This window comes from Bufo bufo, chromosome 6 (assembly GCF_905171765.1).
Source record: "Bufo bufo chromosome 6, aBufBuf1.1, whole genome shotgun sequence".
Classification (NCBI taxonomy): domain Eukaryota; kingdom Metazoa; phylum Chordata; class Amphibia; order Anura; family Bufonidae; genus Bufo; species Bufo bufo.
The window spans coordinates 76,544,800-76,572,690 of record NC_053394.1 but is presented as its reverse complement, the minus strand read 5'-3'; the positions used below and the strand labels follow the sequence as shown (position 1 = coordinate 76,572,690).

At 43.6% G+C, this 27,891-nt stretch overlaps 1 protein-coding gene across 10 annotated transcripts in view; it reads right to left on the bottom strand.

Moving 5' to 3' along the window:
* PLCE1 (phospholipase C epsilon 1) overlaps window positions 1–24,722 on the bottom strand; it is a 323,845-nt gene extending 299,123 nt beyond the window's left edge. For 9 of the 10 annotated variants that reach the window (XM_040434726.1, XM_040434732.1, XM_040434729.1 and 6 more), the window contains exon 1: window positions 24,606–24,722. The gene's annotated coding sequence lies outside the window, so the exon portion shown is untranslated. Of the gene's footprint in view, window positions 1–18,467; window positions 18,563–24,605 lie in introns of those variants that run through there. The other variant, XM_040434728.1, reaches the window with a different exon arrangement.
* Window positions 24,723–27,891: the final 3,169 nt, after the last annotated feature.

The following is a 27,891-nucleotide window of genomic DNA, read 5'->3' as shown; positions in this document are numbered from 1 at the left end:
AATGCAAACAGATCTGTTCTGAACGGATACAAGCGTTTGCATTATAGGTGCAGATCCGTCTGTGCAGATACCAGACGGATCCGCACCTAACGCAAGTGTGAAAGTAGCCTAACTCTGCTGCTGGTGGAGGGAGGTTGGGGGGGGGGGGCCCCATGGTTCAGTTTTGCACCGGGGCCCCATGGATTGTGTGCACGCCACTGCTCCAGAGACATTACATATTATGTGGGGGTGAGGGGCTGGGGAAGTGTGAAATGCTGATGAGAGGGAAGAGGGGGACACTGGGAGACATTACTTCTTGCTCTATATAAAGTATAGGTGAGATAGTTGGTGGGAAAGGTCTGTGAGGGGCTGGAACAGGAGGACACAAGATCTGCAGGGGCAGCAGCTTCAGGACTCTCCTAACTTCCCAGTTCTCTCCCACAGTAACTTACCCCAGTTCTGCTGTGTGGAGTAGTGGGACCAGTGAGAGAAGAGGACTGGACTTTATACTGGAGGCACAGTGACTCAGAGAGAGCAGCGTCTCCATCTCCTGCTGCTGCCTGCCTCGGCTGTCGGCTCCTCTGGCTCCGCCCCCTCCTCACACATGATGGAATATCACACTGCAGAGAGGAGGGGGGGGGCTGTCTGCTCATGTCGGGTCGGTGAAGTTTACTTTGGAGAAAGGAACAAGCGCTGCAAAGTATTGTGCTGTCCCTTTCACCAAAGTAAAATGATATGTGTGCCAGTGCTGCAGTCCAGCACCTGATAACAGCCAGGCGCCTGAAAGAATAGTAACTGCCCTGCCCCTGCTAGTGGCTCTGGCTGTAGTATAAGCAGACAGGCAAGGGGCCCACCGGGCATTTCACCGGCTTCCCGGTGAGCCAGTCCGAGCCTGGATGGATGTCGTATATCTGGACTTCTCCAAAGCATTTGACATTGTACTGCATGATAGGTTAGTATATAAAATGAGAATGCTTGGACTGGAAGAAAATGTCTGTATGTGGGTAAGTAACTGTCTGAGTGATAGTAAACAGAGGGTGTTTATTAATGGTACACACTCTGATTGGGTCACTGTCACTAGTGGAGTACCTCAGGGGTCAGTATTGGGACCCGTTCTCTTCAATATATTTATTAATGATCTTGTAGAAGGCTTGCACAGTAATATAATAATTTTTCCAGATGACGCCAAACTGTGTAAAGTAATTAACACTGAAGAGGACAGTATACTACTATAGAGGGATCTGGATAGATTGGAGGCTTGGGCAGAGAAGTGGAAGATGAGGTTTAACACTGACAAATGTAAGGTCATGCACATGGAAAGTAATAATGCAAGTCACCTGTACATACTAAATGGTAAAACACTGGGTAACACTGACATGGAAAAGGAATTTTAGTGAACAGCAAACTAAGCTGTAGAAACCAGTGTCAAGCAGCTTCTGCGAAAGCCAATAAGATAATGGGTTGCATCAAAAGGGGCATAGATGCCCGTGATGAGAACATAGTCCTAACACTTTACAAATTACTAGTCAGACCACACATGGAGTACTGTGTACCGTTCTGGGCTCCTGTGAACAAGAAAGACATAGCAGAGCTGGAGAGGGTTCAGAGGAGGACAACTAAAGTAATAACTGGAATGGGGGGAACAACAGTACCCTGAAAGATTATCAAAATTAGGGTTATTCACTTTAGAAAAAAAGACGACTGAGGGGAGATCTAATAACTATGTATAAATATATCGGGGGCAGTACAGAGATCTCTCCCATCATCTATTTATCCCCAGGACTGTGACTGTGACAAGGGGACATCCTCTGCGTCTGGAGGAAAGAAGGTTTGTACACAACCATAGAAAATGATTCTTTATAGTAAGAGCATTGAGATTATGGAACTCTCTGCCTGAGGAGATGGTGATGGTGAGTTCACTAAAAGAGTTCAAGAGGGGCCTGGATGTATTTCTGGAGTGTAATAATATTACAGGCTATAGCTACTAGAGAGGGGTCGTTGATCCAGGGAGTTATTCTGATTGCCTGATCGGGAAGGAATTTTTTTCCCCTTAAGTGGGGAAAGTTGGCTTCTACCTCACAGTTTGTTTTTTTTTGTCTTCCTCTGGATCAACTTGCAGGATAACAGGTCGAACTGGATGGAATAAAATTTCTTATTTTGGCTTTATAAACTGTTACTATGTAAATATGTGCAACCAATTCGCCACGTGTAAATATATAGTATGCCTTTAGAGTAAATAGCTACCATGGACACACATTTTACAGTTCAATTAGAGCTAAAATTGGCTGCAGAGTCTAAGCCTCATGGGGATGTAAACCTTACATAGGCTCTCCTGAGGTCACTTATCCACTCTAGTCTATAATAGCAACCACTGATGCTTTGCAGGGTTGCAGGGGATAAATTGATGGTCTGGGGTGATAAAACAAATATAAGGCAGGCAATGATGAAATGCAGAGGTGCAGCTATAGAGGGTGCAATGCAGGGCTGCATCTGCTATGAGGCAAGATGAGAATCTCGCCCTTTAGGCAGCAGCTGAGCTCTCTCTGAAGAGATGGCACTTGACGGCGGGGCATGGGAGCCTATGGTTTCCATCCCCACCATTCACTCTCATAGGTTACAAGCCATTAGGCCTGATGCCTATAAGGCACTAGAACAGTGCACGTAGTCCCAAAGTGATATCACCACCCCGACCTCCTGCACTAGATCTCAGGCAGTGTCAGGGGCGTAGCTATAGGGGGTGCAGAGGTAGCAGTCGCTACCGGGCCCAGGAGCCTGAGGGGGCCCAAAAACCCTTGTGCCACATAAGACACTGGCATTATAGAAAGTGCATGCTGGTCAATTTACACCTCTGGCTGGAGGGAAGGGGTTAGGTCAAGAATATGGCATGAGGGGGTGCCCTTTCAATGTTTGCCTCTGGCAGCAGGAAGGCTATGTGCTCCCCTGCCCCTTGCCAACAAGCACTAATGGAATGGGGGCCCAAGCTGAACTCTTGCACCAGGGCCCGTGTTAACACTGTCCTGACCAACTGCATCCTGACATCATTGTGATGCTTAAAATCTGTAGCAGGAGGTCACTATTGTAGTACCCTAGAGCAGGGAGTACTTTTTGGACATTTGGGGACATTTGCCTATATCCCCTATGCAAAGTTAAAACTTTTTACTTTATTTCTCTTGAAAGGGTTAAAGAGGACCTTTCACTACAATAAAAAATCTAAACTAAGTATACAAACATGGAGAGCGGCGCCCAGGGATCTCCCTGCACTTACTATTATCCCTGGGCGCCGCTCCGTTCTCCCGGTATAGACTCCGGAATCTTCATATGTTCGGCTCAACTGGGTGGAGCCTGCCGGCGTCTCCTTCTCCCAGGCTGTAGCGCTGGCCAATCGCAGCGCTCAGCTCATAGCCTGAGAGGTTTTTGTTTCTCTCAGGCTATGAGCTGACCGCTGCGAGAAGGAGCATTGGGGGTCTGATCTGAGGTCTGATAACCATATTTTTTTCTTATTATCCTCCTCTAAAACCTAGGTGCGTCTTATGGGCTGGTGCGTCTTATAGGGCGAAAAATACGGTCCTCAAACCAGCGATGTAGCTTCGCTTGTGTTAGCAAAAATCCTTGCACCGGCCCTGAGTGAGCACACACCTATTTTCTGTCACTTTACTCCACAGGCGAAACCTGGGTACCCAGCAGCCAAGTCCACTCTTGTGGCAGGCTCTGGTGAACACCTAGGAGTAGCCTTAGCTTCTACTAAGGCCTCTTTCACACTTGCGTTGTCCGGATCCGGCGTGTACTCCACTTGCCGGAATTACACTCCGGATCCGGAAAAACGCAAGTGTACTGAAAGCATTTGAAGACGGAACCGTCTTCCAAATGCTTTCAGTGTTACTATGGCACCCAGGACGCTATTAAAGTCCTGGTTGCCATAGTAGGAGCGGGGAGCGGGGGAGCGGTATACTTACAGTCCGTGCGGCTCCCGGGGCGCTCCAGAATGACGTCAGAGCGCCCCATGCGCATGGATGATGTGATCCATGCGATCACGTCATCCATGCGCTTGGGGCGCCCTGACGTCACTCTGGAGCGCCCCGGGAGCCGCACGGACGGTAAGTATGCTGCTCCCCCGCTCCCCGCTACACTTTACCATGGCTGCCAGGACTTTAGCGTCCCGGCAGCCATGGTAACCATTTGGAAAAAGCTAAATGTCGGCTCCGGCAATGCGCCGAAACGACGTTTAGCTTAAGGCCGGATCCGGATCAATGCCTTTCAATGAGCATTAATTCCGGATCCGGCCTTGCGGCAAGTGTTCCGGATTTTTGGCCGGAGCAAAAAGCGCAGCATGCTGCAGTATTTTCTCCGGCCAAAAAACGTTCCGTTCCGGAACTGAAGACATCCTGATGCATCCTGAACGGATTTCTCTCCATTCAGAATGCATTAGGATAAAACTGATCAGGATTCTTCCAGCATAGAGCCCCGACGACGGAACTCTATGCGGGAAGACAAGAACGCAAGTGTGAAAGAGCCCTAACTGGAGTTGTGTGGGAATATAGATAGCAGTTTGAGTTCGCTGATTGTGGTTCTGCACATTTACTTCCGTAGTTTACAGGTGGGTAGTGTATAAATCACTACTGGCCTTTTGAATTGCACATGAACTGTATGTATATTTGAACTTGTGGAAGCTAATGTTGCTGTCGTAAACAGACTATTGAGTCTACATTGCTCTTCCTATACCTGGACAAAGCAAGAGCAGATCACCTGCATAAAATATCTACATCCCACAGAGGACACTGTGGAGGCATACGTTGTAAGTACGGCAACCTGTTCAAAAAAGGCGCAGAGCGTAGTCTGTTATTTAGCATTTAGGGTCCGCCCTGTGGTTGCATTGCTTAAAAGAAAAGTGTTGCAGCCCATGCCTGAATGCTTATGTACAAGTCAGTTAGAGAAGTGCAGCGTAAGGAAGAGTTCTCTAAAGAGACACTAGCCTATTATCTACCTGTGCAGTCATGAAACTTGTAACGTCTGTGAAAAGTGCATTTGTGTAACATCTGCCAGTCCATTGCGTGCTGAGAACTGTAACTGATGTGCTTCAACTTAATCCTTCAGTAAAGAATAATTCCACTGCGGAATGCGGATCCGTCTGACAAATGAATTGAAATACCGGATCCGTCTATCCGGTGTCATCCGGAAAAACGGATCCGGTATTTATTAATTTTCACATTTTTAAAGGTCTGCGCATGTGCAGACCGGAAGACCGGATCCATCAGTGCAGCAATTTTAATGCCGAATGCGGCACTAATACATTTCAATGGAAATTAATGCCGGATCCGTCATTCCGGCAAGTGTTCCAGAATTTTGGACGGAGAAAATACCGCAGCATGCTGCAGTATTTTCTCCGGCCAAATACTGAAAGAGGGACTGAACTGATGCATCCTGATGCATACTGAACGGATTGCTCTCCATTCAGAATGCATTAGGAATAAACTAATCAATTTTTTTCCGGTATTGAGTCCCTAGGACGGAACTCAATACTGGAAAAGAATAATGCTAATGTGAAAGTACTCTAAGACAGTCATAACATTTTTACTGATGAAAACAGGCGGCGACACTTTAGTAAACGTACCCCAGTGAGTACTATAACCACTGCTCTTCTCGTCTTGCTGCATTATGTATTTATTTATACGAGCATTATAGCCTTTTGTGCATTTCACAGCATCCATGTTTGGTTTTAATTGCGCACTTTTAATTAATTTTTGGCAGTTGTATGCTGATATATATTTGGTATTATTTGTACAATGCTTACTTTTTACAATTTTCCTGTAGGTTTAGTTTTTGATTCATAGGCTGTATACAGCATTATTTAGTGAAAGTTATGGTGGGATTTATTTTCATATATGGGTTGCTAATTTACTTGAGGACTAGACTCCTGAACATTGCCCTTGGAAACTTATGAGCTGTGCATAGTTGCATGGAATGTGCTTCAGCATGACAACCAATATGTTTACTATACCTGTACGACTACAACCGCCAAGATTACTAAGCCCTCATAATTGCAACTGTTAATCCGTAATACCTAAGGACATGTTGTAGTGTTCAACTGCTGTGTTAATGCTAATACTAAACTGTAACAACGTTTTTAAGTGATTCTACGTGCCTCATTTCTGCACTATCCAAAGTTTCTGTGGCTGGGGCGAGCCGAGCCCTTCACCCCTCCTTATAGTGAAACAGTTTGAGCCAAACAGCAAACAATAAGCACCTACACAAATGAACAAGAACCAAGGAACAGTGTTGCTGAGACAATGTGCAATAGTTCTAGAAGGTAACGGTCACCTGTCCCTTCAAAATGTCAGATGCACACACTGTTGGGGACAGTCTTGAATTATATAGTTATTATATATTAATACATTATGTATAACTATATAATGATATTGATACTGCAGATTTATTTTAAGAGTAGGATCCTTACTTCACAACACTAGAGATGAGCGAATTTCAGGTTATAAAATTCGTTTACGCTTCGTTTACTGGTAAAAGGTGAATTGCGTTATGGATTCTGTTACCACGGACCATAACCCAATTCTATGACGGAATGCCTTTAGAGGCATTCCGTTATTCATTCTGTCATAATAGAAGTCTGTGGGCTACGGAATCCATAATACAATTCAGCTTTTACCAGTAAACGAAGCGTGAACGAATTTCAAAATATGAAATTCGCTCATCTCTAACACTTTAGCTCTTCTCGTAAATCCTTTCCTCTGCATGTTCAGCAGTGGTTAGGAACGGCTTGTGTTTTAACCTTTTCAGAAATGATCATCTTCTTCCCATATCTGATTCCCTCCTCCACCCACACTGCACATCTCACACTGGAGAAAGAAGGGAATTACTTCCTTATCAAAAGTAATTGCATAGTAGAGAAATACGTAGGAGGGTGCTATAAATTAGTAGGTAAGCAGTCACAGTTTCGCATGCCGAATAATTCTGAACATCAAAAACACAAAAGAGTTTTTGCGGTAAAAACACCAGCCTCAGATGTTTACTGAAGGTCTTTAGGAAATAATGAAACGCAGGGCAATCGGCTTCCTGTCTCATTAATAAAGCCGAGCTCAGCTTCGGATTTTAACACTGTAATTTATGAGAATAAAAGAAGTGTCACATCATAGATTCGAGACTAATGGTATTAGTAATTTTATGGTAAGAGGGAGGCTATGTTGCTAGCAAAGTTTTCAAACGAATCAGGTTCGGATACAGCAATCCAAACCCGATTCGCGGATCAACACTAGTCATACAATGTGAGACTTTAAACACTTTGGTAAATGTCCCTCAATATGCACAAAAAACGCCAGGAAAAGCACCAAAAAAGAATGCACTTTTCCTGGTGTTTTTTAAAGGTGGAAAATGGCAGAACTAAATGTGTGGAACCCTAAGGCTTGGGTCATGGGCAGTGGCGTGCCTAGGGTGTTTGGCACCCGGGGAGGGTCCTTTCTCTGGCACCCCCTCCCCCCCAATACTTGACCACATACCTCTTACATCCAGTGACATCTCCTGTCATGTAGACCTTCTCTTTCCTCTTCTCCTCCGTTAGACCACCATGACAAAATCTTTCAGCTGCATCTCCTCTCTACAGAGTTTGTAACACAGACACGTTAGATTTCTAAATTTTTCCATCAACCTCCCCATCCTGGTGTCCCCACAGTGTCATCCTGCTGCCACCCCCAATACTGTGCCCGTTTTGTCACCCAATGCCCAAGGTACTATACTGCAGAAAAAATTGTGACCCTAGTATTGGGATCATTTATCAAACTGGTGTAAAGTAGAACTGGATTTCCAAAAGAGCTGTCAAATGTGAAAGGTGGAATTTGATTGGCTGCTATGGGCAACTAAGCAAGTTCTAATTTACACCAGTTTGATAAATTACCCCAAATGTCCTTATAGTGTCCACAGCAGCTATAATGTCCCCTAGAGTGCCCCAGTAATGATAACACCCTATATTGTGCTCCAGGTAATAATCCCTGTATAGTGTCCCCAGAAATAATAGAATTGCCCCTACAGTGCCTCACCAATAGCAATGCCCCCCACACTGCCCCCATATAGTAATTTTCCCCACACTGCCCCCCATAGTAAACCCCCCATAGTAATTTGCCCCCACACAGTAATTTCCCCCACACTGCCCCTATATAGTAATTTCCCCCACACAGTAATTTCCCCCGCTCTGCCCCCACACAGTAATTTCCCCCCCACTGCCCCCACAAAGTAATTTCCCCAACACAGTAGTTTTTCCCCCACTGCCCCCACACAGTAATTTCCCCCACACTGCCCCCACACAGTAGTTTCCCCCACACTTCCCCCCACACAGTAGTTTCCCCCACACAGTAGTTTCCCCCACACTGCCCCCCACACAGTAGTTTCCCCCACACTGCCCCCCACACAGTAGTTTTCCCCACACTGCCCCCCACACAGTAGTTTTCCCCCACACTGCCCCCCACACAGTAGTTTTCCCCCACACTGCCCCCCACACAGTAGTTTCCCTCACACTGCCCGCACACAGTAGTTTCCCCCACACTGCCCCCCACACAGTAGTTTCCCTCACACTGCCCCCACACAGTAATTTCCCCCACACAGTAGTTTTCCTCACACTGCCCGCACACAGTAGTTTCCCCCACACAGTAGTTTCCCCCACACTGCCCACACACAGTAGTTTCCCCCACACAGTAGTTTCCCCCACACTGCCCCCCACACAGTAGTTTCCCTCACACTGCCCGCACACAGTAGTTTCCCACACACTGCTCCCACACAGTAATTTCCCCCACATTGCCCCCAAACAGTAGTTTCCCCACACAGTAATTTCCCCCACACTGCCCACACACAGTAATTTCCCCCACACAGTAGTTTCCCCCACACTGCCCCTACACAGTAATTTCCCCCACACAGTAGTTTCCCCCACACTGCCCGCACACAGTATTTTCCCCCACACAGTAGTTTCCCCCACACTGCCCCCCACACAGTAGTTTCCCTCACACTGCCCGCACACAGTAGTTTCCCACACACTGCCCCCACACAGTAATTTCCCCCACACTGCCCCCACACAGTAGTTTCCCCCACACAGTAATTTCCCCCACACTGCCCCCACACAGTATTTCCCCCCACACAGTATTTTCCCCCACACTGCCCCCCACACAGTAGTTTCCCCCACACTGCCCCCACAGAATAATTTCCTCCACACTGCCCCCACAGAATAATTTCCTCCACACTGCCCCCCACAGTAGTTTCCCCCACACAATAGTTTCCCCCACACTGCCCCCACACAGTAGTTTCCCCCACACAGTAGTTTCCCCCACACTGCCCCCCACAAAGTAATTTCCCCCACACTGCCCCCACACTGTAGTTTCCCCCACACTGCCCCCACACAGTAGTTTCCTACACACTGCCCCCACACAGTAGTTTCCCCCACACTGCCCCCACACAGTAAATTCCCCACACTGCCCCCACACAGTAGTTTCCTACACACCGCCTCCACACAGTAGTTTCCCCCACACAGTAGTTTTCCCCCCACACAGTAGTTTTCCCCATAATGCCCCCCCACACAGTAATTTCCCCCACACTCCCCTCACACAGTAATTTCCCCCCACACTGCCCCCATATAGTAATTTTCCCCACACAGTAGTTTCCCCTACATTGCCCCCCAAAGTAATCCCTCCTATAATTATTTGCCCCTACATAGCTATCCCTCCCATATTAATTTGCCCCCACATGTGTGTCCCCCCATGTCCCCCAAAGTTGGCATATAAAAAATAAATAAAAGCTAAATACTCACCTGTGCTTGATCGCAGAGGAAGGTGTGCACACTTCACTGTGCTGCTGCGTCCCGTCACAGGCGCGCGCGATGACATCATCATGCACACCTGCATCAGGATTTCACTACCGCATAGACCTCAGGCCTACTAGGCCTGAAGCCTATGGTGGTGATTGGCGGCGGGGCAGGGAACTATGCGCTCCCGTGCCCCGCCGCAGTATGTGGGCATCAGCGCTCCAGCAATGAGCGCTTCCATCTGTATTGATGGAAGTGCTCATTGCTTCTGGCAGCCCCCTGAGAGTCGGCACCCTGGGTGTACCGCAACCCTCGCCCCCCTCTAGGCCTGCCACTGGTCATGGGTATTTTTTGTGGAGGTCTTTTGCATTTTTGCATTCTTATGGCACCTTTTTTTTTTTTTGTGTGGTTTTGGTATTTTTTTTGCAATAAAATATCCACTTCTAGATGTTAGATGAAGGTCTATGGGAAATATGAAATCCAGGACACACAAACATGTTTTGTTCCTGGCGTTTTTGTTAATTAGGTAGTGTTTTTTGTCTTTTTTTGCTTCTTCTCAAATAGGCACCATGCTGCAGCTCTGGAGTTTTTTCACCTATTTTATTAAAAGTCTCAAGCAAAGTGGGTGCCTCCACAGTCCATCACATTTAGGCCTCTTTTACAGGGCCGTTGTCCCGCAGTGCCCATGCTGCGGACCGCAATGCATGGGCACCGACCGTGGGCCAGCCGTATGCGGATCGCGGACCCATTCACTTGAATGGGGTCCGCGATCCGTCCGTTCCGCAAAAAGATAGAACAAGTTCTATTTTTTTGCGGAACGGAAGCACGGAACGGAACCCCACAGAAGCACTCCATAGTGCTTCTGTTCTGGGTACAGAGAGGGGGATAACAAAAACAGTGCAATCACAAGAACATGGCGGCGGCCGTTTCGCGTATAACCTCTTCATCTGCCCAATATTGTTAACCCTTTGACACAAATGACATCATCTTTTATGCGCCACGTGCGCTAACTTAGGCGCATGATGTTGGCGTAGACTGTCACATAACATTGCGAATGTAGGCTACGTCAGCAGCAGGGGTTGTACATCATTGTTACAAAATGAGATATCCATGAAACATTAAAAGCAACAACAAACAACATACATAGAATATTGAGACATCACAAAAAGACACTCATATCGAGTTTTTCGTTCAATCCCAGAGGGCCCGTGGCATTAGAACGCAAGATCCATCTACCTTCTTTTCTTAGTAGTTCCCGTCCTCTATCGCCCCCTCTCGGTGGAGGAAAGTATATTATAGGTATATCACACCGCTCAGTATATTACACCTATCGATAGCACACCTTTATTATTTAATTTATTTATTATTGATATTGAGGAGGGGATTAATAGCACCATATGTATTTTTGCAGATGACACTAAGCTGTGTAGAACTGTACAGTGTATGGAAGATGTCCACAAACTAGCTTGAACACTCTGAGTGATTGGGCATCAACTTGGCAAATGAGGTTCAATGTGGACAAATGTAAAGTTATGCATCTTGGTAGTAATAATCTCTGTTTCATATGTCCTAGGGGATGTAGCACTGGGAGAGTCACTTATAGAGAAGGATTTGGGTGTCCTTGTGGATGGTAAATTAAATTACAGCATACAATGTCAATCAGCTGCTTCTAAGGCCACCAGGATATTGTCATGCATTAAACAAGGCATGGACTCGCGGGGCAGGGATGTAATATTACCAATTTACAAAGCGTTGGTGCGGCCTCATCTGGAATATGCAGTTCAGTTCTGGGCACCAGTACATAGAAAGGATACACTGCAGCTGGAAAAAGTACAGTGGAGAGCGACTAAACTGATAAGGGGAATGAAGGGTCTTAGTTATGAAGAAAGATTAAAAGAATTGAATTTATTTAGTCTTGAGAAGAGACGTCTAAGGGGGGACATGATTAACCTATACAAATATATAAATGGGCCATACAAAAAATACAGAGAAAAAAAGTTTCATGTAAAATGCACTCAAAAGACAAGGGGGCACTGCCTCCGACTGGAGAGGAAAAAGTTCAGTCTCCGGAATCGTCAAAGCTTCTTTACTGTAAGAACTGCGAAGCTGTGGAATAGACGTGGTCACAGCAGGAACAGTAGACCTTTTCAAAAAAGGTTTAGATGAAGTAAAAAACATTAATGCTTATGAAAACATGTAGAAATCTGAGTCTCACTTCCTTCTGGGATTCGCATCCCCAGCTATCCCTTGGTTGAACTTGATGGACGTATGTCTTTTTTCAATCGTATTAACTTTGTAACTATGTAACACCTATACCAGTCCTTAAAATGATTTTTGTGGCCCTATTAACTAGCGTTTGGTGTCCCTAACAGTCTGTCCCTGCTCCACAAAGCAACCTCTCCCTACACTGGCAAAACACAGAATGTAAAATGGCTGCCAGATCGGGTTCTGTTATAGGGTGGGGGTGTGTCCATGTGCTGAAACGTCTCAATTGGCTGTCTTGTCCCACCTGATGGATGTGTCATGGGTCAAAGTTCGGCGCAATGCAAAAGAATATGGCGCATGCGAACATTGCCATATGTTCACATGTTCGGCGAATTGCGAATGAGCAAAGTTCGCCACAAAACGACCGCCGGGCGAACCGCAAGGCCATCTATACCTATGTCCATATATTGAGTCAAAGCTATGACGATGAAGGGAGTATCCTAGTATGCCTTGGGATACCCCTGTATATTTAACTGCAATTCTGTTTATTCTGCTTTTGATATTGTCACTGCCGGGTCTTGAACTCAGAACCTTCTTATTGAAGGCAGACTCTAAACATTGAGCCACAGAGCCCAATGCTAGTAACAGGGGGATTTTCTCTGATTAAAACCTCCCATGTATAATATATTCCCATGCACAATGTACTCGTATCTACAGATGTATCTCTATTCCTCAAAATTGTATGTCATTGTTTTGTATGTAATTTTTTTTCGAATGTGAACAGAGAAATAATTGTATGATTTTTGGTAAGTGCAAAACATTTAATGGTACATAATAAATTGCAAAAATCACAAAACTATCCATTATAGGAGAGCAATTAAAATAATGGAAGCGCCATCTCCATCAAATTATGGAAATTAATGCCACCTGATAATAAAATGAATGCGACCTGACAGACTGCACAGACAATAAAATAAACACCAGCTGACAGACCGCACTGACTAACAGGTTCTGGTTTCCATTAGAAAGCTTGGCATTTTACCAGACAAGAAGACACAAAATGCTACACTTTGCTGTCCTGTACTTTTGACCGAATCTGCAATGGAAGCTCCTGACGGATCATCTAGTAAAGGTATGGGCAAACCTGCTGTTCATGTAATCAGTCCCTCCATCAGGCAAAGCATACTTGCTCTCTGACTGTCACATATAGGAGTCTTTTTTCCTGATAAGTAGTGAGAAGATGACCCCTCGCCATCCAACCCCCTCTGTTCCTAATAAAGCTGTTTTATTTATACCATGATCCAGACATTTACCAGCGTCCGGATCCTAGAGACAGATTAGTCACAACAGACCCACAGACATAAGTTAGGTCTCCATATTACACTCTCTTCCTGTCCAAATTGGATCTTTAGTGTAGAACCTGCCGAGTGTTATCTAAGGATACCTGTTACACGCTGCAGTAATGGGGATTAGTGTTGAGAGAAAAAAAGCTTTGGATACTTCATCCGAAGTCACTTCGTTCAAAATTTTAGAACAAACTAGTATTACAAACCAAAGCAAACTGGGCTCCTGCTTCCGTCGCAGTGAAATAGGTGGAGGGAATGAATTTTTACTCTCTTTGTGGTTATTTGCTGGATCATAAGAGCACATTCATTCCAGCTCTTCACGCATGAGGTGGACACAGCATTTTATATTAAGGGGTCGTGCAGTGGGTTAATATTAACGACCTTTCCTCAGGATAGGTCATCAATATCAGATCAGTGGGGATCCAATTCCCGATCAACTGAAGGGGTAGCGGCGCTCGTATGAGCTTGGCATTCTCTTCAATATATACCTGCTCTTCATCTCCTTACTAACGGCAGTGCAGTATAATTACAGCTGCTCGTCCCATTGAAGTGAGTGTGTTGTAATTACACTGCACCTCTGCTGCAAAAGAGGCCACACACAGGTCATTTTGAAGAGGAAGTGGTGCTCGCACAACCACGGCTAGCCCTTCAAAGAGCAGGTTGCTTTGCGTTTTCCCTGAGAAACTTGTATGTGCCTCTCTTCACTGAAGTCTATTGGACCTTCGGAAAGAGCAAAGCAAGCAGCACTGATCGTACTGGTTTCATGTTAAACAATTACTAGTTATACAGTTTTCCTCTTAAAGTCACTGTTGGTATTTTGACTTTCTATATAGTGATGAGCGGCAGGGGTCATATTCGAATTCGCGATATTTCGCGAATATTCAGTAGAATATTTGCCGAATATTCGCAAATTCGAATATTCGTTATATTCTACCATTTTTTTTCTCGAAAAATCGACAAGGTAATAATCGTGTAATATGCAAATTTTCATAATGCGATGATTCCTCCCTGCTTCTTGCTTGTGGGCCAATGATTCATAGCACTATATCGAATATATTAGTTTTTTCAAATATTTGTAATATTCTAAAAGAAGAATATATAGCAATATAGCGAATATTCGAAAAAAAACTAATATAGAGCAATTTAGCTAATATAGTGCTATAATCTTTTTTTTCAATAGTTGAAATTTCTTTCCCATCTGGACTCCAGATGAGAAAAAAATTACAACTATTAGACAAAGAAGATTATAGCACTATATTAGCTATTTTGCTCAATATTCATTTTTTTCTAATATTCGCTATATTGCTATATATTCTTCTTTTAGAATATTACGAATATTAAAAAAAACAAATATATTAGTTTTTCGAATATTCATAATATTCTAAAACAAGAATATATAGCAATATAGTGAATATTCGGAAAAAAAACGAATATAGAGCAATTTAGCTAATATAGTGCTATAATATTTTTTTTCAATAGCTGAAATTTTTTTCCAATCTGAGCTTCAGATGAGAAAAAAATTACAACTATTAGACAAAGAAGATTATAGCACTATATTAGCTATTTTGCTCTATATTCGCTTTTTTTCGAATATTCGCTATATTGCTATATATTCTTGTTTTAGAATATTACGAATATTCAAAAAAACTAATATATTCGATGTAGTGCTATATATTAGTTTTTTAGAATATTCATCATTTATCCCATTTAAAGTCATGATTCCTCCCTGCTTCTTGCTTGTGGGCCAATGAGTCATTGGCCCACATGCAAGAAGCAGGGAGGAATCATGTTTTTACTCGGCAATTGAAAAATTAGCGATAAAAATTTGCATTCCGAAAATTCGCAATTAAAAAAAATCTTGAATATTCGAAATTACGAATATATATCACTATATTCTAAATATTCTCGAATTTTCGAAGTACCTATATTAGCGATAAAAATTCGCAATTCGAATATTCTTGATCAACACTATTTATATACCGTACATACATTTTTGGATAACTGCTCTATTGCTGTCCTTTGACACAACATGAAGAAAGAAGAAAAAGGGTTCAACAACAAACATAAAGGAAGTAGTTGGTTAGCAGTCAGCGGTAGATGGGGAGGACATAGCAGATAAACAGAAGGACATCTACTAAGGAGTAGGAAGATAGATCCTAAGAAATCTGGTGAGCAGATTGGTCAGGCATGTCTCGCTGACCCCAAGGTAATGGAGAATATTTTACTCTTAGAAACTGTACAAAACAGAGGTGAGCGCATCCTACAAAAAATGGATGTAAGGGAGAGGCAGAGAGCTACTGTGGGTCAAAGCAGATTAATGCAAGGCTGTGCAAAAGCAGAGGAGGAGGAAATTGGGAAAAAAGGAAACAACAGGAAGATCTTCCCCCTATTCGAGATGACATCTCAGATGAAAGTATTTGTCCCAGCAGAGAACAAAGGAAAACCAAAGTCCCTATTTCAGTGGATACATAAATGTATCTCCCATAGTGTTCTTGGAAAAGGAACATACAGTAAAGTTATAATGGCCACTGAATCTATCCGTAATGAAAATTGTGAAGAAGAGAGGCTTAATAGCCTTCAGCCAAAGCCTTGTAGAATAAGTCTTGAAGAATTCTCACAAAAGCAAAATTTTAATGCATGGATATGCGGCATTCCACACTGAAAATCAGGGTCAGACTGGCCCATTACCAGAGGATCCTCCGGTGGGCCTAGGCTCCGATACCATAATGGGTCCTAAAGATCCAGAAGAAAAATACTTGGCTGCCTTTAGAGCCAATTAATTGCTGATTGGGTCTATTTCTGTGATTCAAAACTGATTAAAGTTTATTGACGATATAGGGGTTGGGCCTCAACAATAATTTCCTCTGGTGGGCCCAAGGAACCACAGTCTGACACAGCTGAAAATGATACATACTACGTCACTCAGATGGCTTGTGGAGGGGATTTGTATGGATTACATATGTGAGAATGCATTCCACATGGACACTGTAACATTTATAACAGCAGAAATGATTTGTGGCTTACAATTCATGCACAGCAGTGATATTATTCATTGGGATTTATAGGGAACCTGTCATCAACTTTATGCTGACCTCACGTAGGGCCACATACAATAGTAACAGACATGCTGATTTCAGTGGTGTTTCACTCAAGAGCCAAAAGTAAGTGGTTGCCGAGAACCAGTATCATAATCCGTGCAGCACAGGCCTTGAAAAGAGTCAAATCTACCTGAGAAGAGTCATGGTTATTCATAATCTCCTGCTCTCTCACCCATCTGCTGATGATTGGCAGTTCTCTCCTAGAGAGAAAGGGAGAAAACTAGGTAGAAGACTGTGAATCATGAACAGGTGGGCAGGAGAGCAGGAGTTAATGAATAACCAGGACTCTTCTCTTGTAGATTTGACTCTTTTCCAGGCCCAGTCTGCAATGATTGTGATGTTGGTTCTCTCAGCAACCACTTGCTTTTAACTTAGAAATGACCGACCGCTGAAAACAACTCACCTGTCTCTACTTTATGCTGACGTTAGTATGGGCAGCATTACGTTGATGACAGGTTCCCTTTAAAACTGGATAGCATTTTGACTAGAGACTATAGTGGATTTTGGACTAACTCTTTATAATGTCCTTGAACGTGTAAAAGCCACCAATTTCCCTGGAACACCAGGGTTTAGTGCCCCTGAAATGATCCTGGAAAAGTCATATAATGGGGGTATTACGTTATAGACGTTATGTTATATAACTTGATATTCCACTCCCTCCATTTCCAGGAATAACTGATGAAGAAACTGAGACAAATACTATGAACCATCATACAAAGACCTTACTGACAATGTGGCTATTGATGTTCTCTCAAAACTTTTCATCAAAGACCAGCCTGTCCGGCTCTAAGTAAATGCTAACATCAAAGATCACCCCTTGTTTTCCAGCCTGAACTGGACAGACATAAAAACTGGAAAAAAATCCATCTCCAGTTGCAGTAAGACAAAACATGGATGTTCACATGAGCAGGTACCTGCTCCATGCAGTGAAGATGCAAAAGAGCCAACAGAATTTTTTTATTTATTTTCTTTTTGTGTGTCCAGCATGGAGCACAATCTTCCACTAAATGTCTACATAAAAAGGCGCCTACGAACTACTACTGATCATCACTGTCCTAAAAACAAGACCACCAGCTACAGTTCATCCATGTGACTACTGCCTGCTGCTTAATTTCCAACATCATGTTTGTCATCAGTAATGTTCATATTTCTGCTTCCTCCAGTCACTGCTGCTTAATTCCAAGGGTCAGCAATATTAATAGCTATGACATTTTCAGTTTGTGCTTAAGGATCACTTCTCTCCTTCAACATAACCTACAACACTGTCATCTGGGCTCACTGTTTGCCTGCCAATGTGAAGAACATGTCTTTGGTCTTTATCCTCCTCTGCTCACCTAACAATGCCTAATCAAGCTCCTGCGTGTGGTGCATGAAGGGATATGGACTATGACCAAAATAAGGGCCTGAGCATCTTCTGCGGTTCTCCTTCGGCTACATGATCTTGGTGCCCAATGGCAAATATCTGTCAAACTGTGCATATGTGCAGTTCGTTGTGGAATATAATCAGCACTGGCGTTTTACATTGCCCGTCCAGAACCTAGTGTTCTGCATACTACAAATCGATTTTTCCTAGACTTGCAAAGATATCCACTTACATTATCTGATGTCAAATGTATCATCAGTTTTTAATGGTGGCACACTGAACATACTACTACTTTCTGACCGTGAAAACAGATCCTAAAAAATACAGGAACTCAAAACCAACCTTGGAACTTAAAGTGAATACTTTAAGTCTTAAGAGCACTATTTGTGTGTCCTCTGCTTACGTAATTAATCACAAGTATTTGCCAAGGAAAGGGAGGATAATCTCAGGGAGACACAGACCCAAGTACAAATATACAAATTGTACAGTTTACTTAGTTTTAACAAGACTTTGGACCACAAAATAAACCCAAGAGTCCAATACCAGCTAGCCTAGACCATTCTCCTGAAGAGCCACAAGTAGATGCTTCAGACTCTACCACCAACCTAGACATTGCAGAAACACTGGAAGTAAGTTACATGTAAGATAGTTACAAAAGAAGATATATATATATTCTGTTATTGTACCTATTTCTCTGTATTCTCGTGTTCAAGCACCATACACGACATGAAGTTTACAGACAGGAAATGAAAGACCATTGAAGGGAGTCAGGGAGCTGGGACGAAGTGACAGGGAGAAGGTGAGCATGTTTTTTTTGACCGGTACAGCAGCATGTGGTGGAGGGAAAAAAATCTCGACAATCTCTTCAGGGAAAGAGATCCTTCTCCTGATCTTCATACATGGTGAAGTTTTCTAAGTACTTGTAGGCTCAGCGGGGTCAATAAACTTACAACATATGGGGATGTGCTTCTGGCTGTTTGCATAACCTTGATCTTCTGCTGAGTAATTGAATGTTTGTCCTCTTTATCGTTTATTATGAAACTAACATTACTCGTCCACCATGCACTTTCCCTTAGTAAACTTGAAAAAAGCAGACAAACAGTAAAGATAAATCTTCTACTGCAAAGAGCGAGACATCCAAAGGGCTTGGCCAGGATTTCAAAAAAGTAGCCTAAGGGTATCTGCACACAATGCAGATTACGTGCACATTTTATGAGTAGCTAAACTGCAGGGTAATACAGTCCCAGAAAAGTGTACGAGATTAGACAAATCCTATGTGCACTTTGGGGGAGATTTATCAAAGCTGGTGTAAAGGAAACCTGGATTAGCTGCCCATAGCAACCAATCAGGTCCCACCATTTTCGGCACCAGAATCCATGCACAATCCTTAGGGCTCATGCACTCGACCGTATGTCTAGTCCGCATTTGATCCACATTTTTTGCGGATCAGGTGCGGACCTATTAATATCAATGGGGCTGCAAACTGCATGTCTGTTCCGTGGCCCCACAAAAAGTTTTGTAGACAAGGAAGGACATTTCTACAGAAGTTAAAAAATAAATCGTGGCACTTGTCCTGGATCTGCGCTTTTAACAAGTCTTTCCATTACTTTCATATTATTTTTTTTTTCTGGATTGTACAGGATAGCGACATCAGTTTTTTTGCTGGATGAAAAAGCGCAGAAATCAGTTTTCCCACTTTAGGGTATGCAGAAAATCCACACCAAAACCACACATAAAGGCCTCATGCACACGACCGTTCCGTTTTTTGCGGTCTGCAAGCCGCAGATCCGCAAAAAAACAGAAGCCGCCCGTGTGCCTTCCGCAATTAACGGAACGGGCAGCCCATTGTAGAAATGCCTATTCTTGTCCGCAAAACGGACAAGAATAGAACATGTTATATTTTTTTTGTGGGGCCATGGAACAGAGCAACGGATGCGGACAGCACACAGAGTGCTGTCCGCATCTTTTGTGGCCCCATAGAAGTGAATGGGTCCGCATCCGAGCCGCCAAAACAGCGGCTCGGATGCGGACCCAAACAACGGTCGTGTGCATGAGGCCAAATACGCACTATTTATCACAGTTTTGGTGCACTTTTTTTTTTAGCTTTTTATGCATTTTTTTGTGGATTTTCTGTTTATGTGAACAGCCCAAAAAAGGTCTATGGGGAAAAACAACACTTTATCTATTTGATATAATGTATTTGAAAATCCACAGAGCAGGTCAAGGTCTGCACAGAATTTGTCTAATCTCATACACTTTGCTGATACCGTATTATGCCTCATTCACACTTCAGTGTTCGGTCAGTGATTTCCATCAGTGATTTCGAGCCAAAACTAGGTGCAGCTATAAACACAGAACAGGAGTAGATCTTTCCCTTAGGCCTCTTTCACACTACAGTTTTTTTCTTCCGTTTTGCGGTCCGTTTTTTGCGGTCCGTATACGGTCCGTATACGGAACCATTTATTTCAATGGGTCCGCAAAAAAACGGAATGTGTTCCGTATGCATTCCGTTTCCGTTTTTCCGTTCCGTGGAAAGATAGAACATGTCCTATGTTTGTCCGCAAATCACGGTCCGTGGCTCCATTAAAGTCAATGGGTCCGCAAAAAAACGGAATGCATACGGAAGGCATCCGTATGTCATCCGTATGTCATCCGTTTTTTGCGGATCCGTCATTAACAAATGCTAGGCCCAGCCCACTGTGGCCATGTGTTTCTTGTTGCCAAACTTTGGCTGAGCACAAATACAGGTGGCTTCCGTTTTTGATCCGTGAAAAACGGACCGTATACGGGAACCATACGGAAACCATACTGAAAGGTTTTTGCGGACATACTGAACGGAAACGGAGACACAACGGAACCCAAAAACGGGACAACGGATCCGTGAAAAACGGAACGCAAAACACTGAAATGGACATACTGTAGTGTGAAAGAGGCCTTAGGCTGGGTTCACACTTGAGCGTTTTACAGCGCGTTCAAACGCGCTGTAAAACGCTCAACACATGAAAACCAATGCTTCCCTATGGCCCTGGTTCTCACTTGAGCTTCTTTGGGGCGTTTTGACACGCGTTTGTGGCCATAGGACACTGCAGTCAATCGCATATAAAATGCGCTCAAGTGTGAACCCAGCCTTAGGCCTCTTGCACACGGCCGTAGTGCTCCCGTGGCCTTATTGTTGTCCGCATAGGGCAGTTCCGCCATACACGGGGCACCGGCCGTGTGCACTCCGCATCACGGATGCAGACCCATTTGCTTGAATAGGTCTGCAAATCTGGAGATGCGGTGCGGTGTAGAACTGAAGCACGGAACATAACCCCACAGAAGCACAATGGAGTGCTTCCGCGGTGTTCCGTAGCGCAAAAAAATAAAACTTGTTCTATCTTTTTGCGGAATGGACGGATGGCGGACCCCATTCAAGTGAATGTGTCCGCGATCCGCATGCGGCTTCCCCGCGATCAGTGGCCGTGGATTGCAGACCGCAATTTGCAGTCAGCAGCATGGGCACGGAGCCCTTACGTTCGTGGGCAAGAGGTCTTATACCTTATAGGCTCCAATCCAGGTTTTGGCTCACAATCACTGATGAAAATCACTGACCAAAACACGGTCGTGTGCATGAGGCCTTACACTGTGGTTTTTCCGCATGAAAATCCCTGCATAATCTGCAACATGTGTAGGTAACCTTAGGGCACCTGGACACGATGCGGATTACGTGCAGTTTTCCCGTATGGATTTTCGTGAGCGTAATACAGTTCCAGCAAACTGTATCGATTAGACAAATCTTACGTACACTTCGTTTTTTTCTTCCGTGAGGAAACTGACCTGCAGCATGTCAACTGCAGAGTGGTTTTCCCCATAGACTTCAATGGGGTTGTTAACATATGTAAGGTTTTTGTTAAGAGCTTCTGGTGCGGATTTCATGAGGATTTTCTGTATGCAAATCTCCGCCGTGCGCAGCTGGCGCCTTAGGCCGGGGCCACACATGACTGAATAACTGTGGATTTTCGTGCAGCAAATTTGGAGCATTGAATAGTACATGCAAAGTGGATGAGAATTTCAAAATTTGTGTGGGAAAAAAAAACAACGTAGAAAAACTGCAGAACTTCAGATTTAAAATCTGCAGCATGTCAAATTATACAGCGCATTTCTCTTGCAGTTTTCAATCTTTTCAATGGAGAGGATGAAATTTGCTGGATTTTCTGCAATATAAGGCTACATTCACACAAACGTATTTTGTTTCCATGTCCGTTCCGTTTTTTTGCGGATTGAATGAGGACCAATTCATTTCAATGGGTCCTCAAAAAATGCGGACAGCACACCGTGTGCTATCTGCGTCCGTATGTCTGTTTCGTAGCCCCGCAAAAAAATCGAACATGTCCTGTTCTTGTCCGTTTTGCAGACAAAGATAGTCATTGTTACAATGGATCCGCCAAAAAAACGGATGCCATACAGACGTCATCTGTTTTTTTTGTGGATCCGCAATTTGCGGACCGCAAAACACATACAATCGTGTGAATTTAGCCTAAGTCCTTATGCACACGACCGTGCGCCATCTGTGCCTGTGCTGCAGACCGCAAATTGCCGTCCACAATGCACGGGCATCCACCGCATGCCTGCCGTCTGCGGATGTGGGCCCATTCACTTGATTGGAGCCCTCAATCCACATCTGACGGTCCGCACCGCAAAAAAGTAGCGCATGCACTATTATTTTGCGGTTCAGTACCAATCCTTGCCTTTGTTCCGTACCATATCTTTCAGATTCCGGACCCATTCAAGTGAATGGATCCACATCCGTGATACGGTGTGCATCCCGCCGATGAACGTATATTGTGGCTCCACTGTTTGCGGGTGTGCATCGGCCATGCTCCACTGTTTCCGATCCGTGTCTCCGTTCCTCACCACACTGTATCTTCCAGATTGCGGACCCATTCAAGTGAATGGGTCCACATCCGTGATATAGTGCGGACACGGCTGATGCCCCTGTGTTACAGACCTGCTGTTTGCGGGACACAATACGGGCACGGACCTGCTACGGTCTTGTGCATGAGGTCTAAACAGTATGTCATATGTGCAGTTTTGTTTTAGCTGTTTTGGGGGTTTTAGCAGCAGACATGCAGCAAAAAATGTCACTTGTGACCCTGGCCTTAGGCTACCTGCGCACATAGTAGAATATGCATGTTTTTTCCACGTGGATTCACATGCGGAAAAATCCCAGCATAGTACAGTACCAGCAAAGTATATGAAATTAAATAAATATGTGGACTTTACGGATGCAGTGCAGATTTAGAAATCCATTTTTCCAGCATTAGGGCTCGTGCACACGACCGTTGCCTATTTTGAGGTCCGCAAATCGCGAATATCCAAAGCATGGATACCGGCTGTGTGCATTCCGCATTCCGGAACGGAATGTCCGGCTCATAATAGAACTGTCCTATCCTTGTCCCTAATATGAACAATAATAGGACATCTTTAATTATTTGCAGAACGGCCATGCAGACATACAGAATTGGAATGCACACGGAATTAAATTCCATTTTTTATGCACATTCATTGAAGTGAATGGATCTGCATACACAAAAAAAACAACACAGAAACTGAAAAAAATAAATTAGTGTGCATGATCCCTTAGTCCGTTTGGCTTTCCCTTCTTCTGAGCCGTCAGAAGAGCAGATGAATAAAGGGGAAAAAAAATTTCTTCCGTCAAAAATAACTGATCTCCGACAGAAGTGACACAAACTGATCATAACTGATGCTAAAAAAAAACGGATCAGTTATTTTTGGTGGAAATTGATACTAAGGCCTCATGCACACGGCCGTTGTTTTAGTCCGCATCTGCGGCTCGGATGCGGACCCATTTACTTAAATTCCGTGGTCCGCAAAAAAAATAATATAACCGCAAAGCGCGGACAAGAATAGGACAGGTTATATTAAAGGCTGTCCGCAAATTGCAGACGCCATCCGTGTTTTGCGGATCCGCGATTAGCGTAACTGAGCACGACTGATGCTCAAAATAACATCCGTTTTTTGTTTCTGTTCTTCTGAGGGATATGCAGGTGCAGATTTTTACGTGTGGATTACATCCCGCTTTGAAATGTATGGAGAAAGTCTGCAGCACATCATTATTTACCCTGCAGAACACAAGGCAGGGACTGACACTTCTTAACCCCAGCAGATAACACGGAGGATGTCTTTATGCTGCGTATTTTATGGCAGATTTTTCCAGCACGTGTAAGGCTTCCTTACATGCAAGATCCTTTCTCTTTTTTGTTTTATTCTTTGTTGTGGGTCTTGTTACTAGAGACGGTTTCGTCTTTCCAGTATTGTCTTAATTTGCTTGCAGCTATTTTTTTTTTTTATAACTGCAACAATTAAAAAAATAAAAATAAAAAAAAGTTGCAAGCCACTGCTGAGTGCACGACTGTGCTTCATACCGTATGTCCCCCAGCTCCCTTTTAATTTGTGCGCTTCAGGACACCTGTTTTGCATTATAAGTATCCTAAGCTTCCTTCTAATTTTGGCACAGAGCGAGAGATAAATCATCTGCTATCCATGGAGTATGGACTTCGTTAGAACCTGGACACATCTTTTACACGAGTTAGGGAAAATTAATGCAGAGGCTGCTGTGTAATATGGTCCATATAGTAAACGAAGAACATGACAAATAAAATTGCAAAACCTACAAGAATAATAGTAACAACTAAGTCACATCTGCCTGAAAGTTACAGTGCAGTTACACTAGCAATATTCTGCATGAGTAAATCGCTGGGTCATTTCCATGGACAATGCTCCTACCATTAATGATTCAGCAGTAGATGTGCAGAGTCTCTTACCCTGGGGCTAAACACAGTACATGGTCTGCAGGCATGTGTAATCTCGGGGTGCAGGAGGCCTCACAGTTCTGCGCTGCTGGTCACACGCCATAGTATCCACTGTGTTGTGAATGAGCGTTGGTGTGTTAGTGCCTGAGTAATTGCTGGGCTGGGTGACCAGCCCTCACACTGCTGCCTCACAAGATTGGAATGTCTGAGCTAACACTGCAGCTACCAGAGTGCTCACTACTAGTGATCAGCCTGCCAAGCCATGTGGACAGCGGTGCAGATAATTGCATCTTATGGGAGATGGCTAAACACTGGAGCAGAGGAGGCTGGGGGTAGTAAACATGCCTGCCCCACTCTGTAGGAAAAGGGAAATGAATGACTTGAAAGAGCTGCTGGATAGCGGTGCAGAGGTGGCGGTGCACCCTACTGTGCATCTTAATCTCATGGTCTATGGCTACTCAGTAAGTTAACTGGCTCGGGACCAGGGTAATTCCAGTCTTCAGGACCATACACCATTTAGGGTGGGTTCACATCAGCGTCATGCATTCCGTTATGGCTTTCCGTTATAACATGGTTATAACGGAAAATAACGGAATACATAAGGAGGAGGTCAAAACGGAAGCCTTTAAGCGGCCTGCAAACAGCCCACTTGAATGGGTTCGCGATCCGGAAGGTGCGCTGCAGAAGAGAGGCACGGAGCTTCTGTTGCTGAATGCATGCCTTTACACATTGTGGAATTTGTCCGCAGCCTAAGGGCGCCTTCACACGCAGCAGATTTTGCCGCAGAAAATTCTGTGACCTGAGGATAGGTCATCAGTAAAAAGAAAATCTGAAAACCCTTTTAAATATGACTTTATAATAAATATCTTACCAAATACCTTTCATTAGTTATAAAGGCTTTTATTGTATGGGGAGCAATTATCAAGGGATATAAAATGGCCACCATCCTATTAGTACACACAAAACCTGTCCTAATCACACAGGAGGACAAGTTACTTCAGGACATTGAGGTAAAGAGCTGCCTCATCCTCCTATGTGCTCTGCTTGTCAGGAATTATGATCCTGAATACAGCTGAGAAGATCTTCAGCTGAATCTCTGTAAGAATGGAGTTCATGAGGAGACATGAAGTATAGAGAGGAGGTGGGGATGTGTGTAATGAGCAGCAGCACTTGTATGCTATCTCCATTACCGCAGTCTGTCCTGTCTGTCCTCTCTGTTTTCAGTTTTCAGCTGCCTGGCTTGAACAGTAGAGATGGTCTTGCGGTTCACCCGGTGGTCATTTCGCTGCGAACTTTGCTCGTTTGCTGTTCGCCGAACAGGCGAACATATGGCGATGTCTGCCGGTGCCATATTCTTTGCATTGTGCATAACTTTGACCCATGAAACATCCATCAGGTGGGACAGGACAGCCAATTGAGAAGTTTAAACACATGGACACACCCCCTACCTTATAAATAAACCTGATCTGGCCGCCATTTTACATTCAGTTTTTTTGCCATTGTAGGGAGAGCTTGCTGTGTGGAGCAGGGACAGACTGTTAGAGAGTATAGAGACACTAAACGCTAGCTAATAGGGCCACAAAAGTCCTTTTAAGGACTGGTATAGGTGTGCTATCGATAGGTGTGATATACTGAGAGGTGTAAAATACTTATAATATACTTTCTAACATATGAGCCCCTACATAAGAAAATTTCTAAAAAAATAAAAAAAACTATAGCTCTTAGAACATGGAGACACTAAAACATCATTTTTTTGGTTTCAAAAATGCTATTATTGTGTAAAACTTTAATAAATAAGAAAAAGTATACATATTAGGTATCGCCACGTCCGTAACAATCTGCTCTATAAAAGTGTCACTTGACTGAACCCCTCAGGTGAACGCTGTAAAAATAAATAAATAGAAACTGTGCTAAAACAACCAATTTTTTGGTCACCTTGCCCCATAAAGTGTTATAATGAATGATCAAAAAATAATATGTACCCAAAAATAGTAGCAATTAAACTGGCACCTTATCCCCTAGTTTCCAAAATGGGATCACTTCTTGGGAGTTTCTACTGTAAGGGTGCATCAGGGGGCTTCAAACGGGACATGGCATCTAAAAACCATGTGGAGTTCCTTTTCTTCTGTGCCCTGCCGTGTGCCCATACAGCAGTTTATGACCACATGTGGGGTGTTTCTGTAAACCGCAGAATCTGGGTAATAAATATTGAGTTTTGTTTGGCTGTTAACCATCGATGTGTTAAAGAAAAAAATGGATTAAAATGGAAAATCTGCCAAAAAAGTGAAATTTAAAAATTTGATCTCCATTTTCCTTTAATTCTTGTGGAACGCCTAAAGGGTTAACAAAGTTTGTAATACCTTGAGGGGTGTAGTTTCTACAATGGGGTCATTTAAGGGAGTATCCACTATGTGGGCCCCACAAAGTGACTTCAGACCTGAACTGGTCCTTAAAAAGTGGGTTTTGGCAATTTTCTTAAAAATTTGAAGAATTGCTTCTAAACTTCTAAGCCTTCTAACGTCCTAAAAAAATAAAATGACATTTCCAAAATGATGCCAACATAAATTAGACATATGGGGAATGTTAAGTAATAAATATTTTATGAGGTATCACTTTCTGTTTTAAAAGCAGAGAAATTGAAATTTTGAAAATTGCGAATTTTTCAAAATTTTGGGTAAATTTGGGATTTTTTCATAAATAAAGGTGAAATATTTTGACTCAAATTTATGACTGTCATGAAGTACAATGTGTCACGAGAAAACAATCTCTGAATGACTTGGATAAGTAAAGGCGTTCCAAAGTTATTACCACATAAAGTGAGATTTGGCCTGGTCAGGAAGGGGGCAAAGGGCCCAGATGGCAAGTGGTTAAACATATGCATTTGACATCTATTTGTACTGGCCTGCAGTAAAATTAATATCCAATGACCGTCTAATATACCTCCAGCCACATAATTACTTGTTATTTTCTGTCCGGTGAATGCCTAATGTTTGGGGCCTGTACTCCACTGGCCTTCAGTAAAATTGATATCCATTGACCGTCTACTATACCTCCAACCACATAATCACTTGATCATTTATGTACGGTGAATGCATAATTTTTGGCGCCTGTAATCTAACTGGCCAACAGTAAAATTGTTATATGGTGACCGCCTAACGTACCTCCAGCCACATTATCAATTGTTCTTTTCTGTACGGTGAATAAAACATTTTTGGGGCCTGTAGTCCACTGGCCTGCAGTAAAATTTGTATCCATTGACCGCATAATGTACCTCAAGCCACATAATCACAATTTCTTT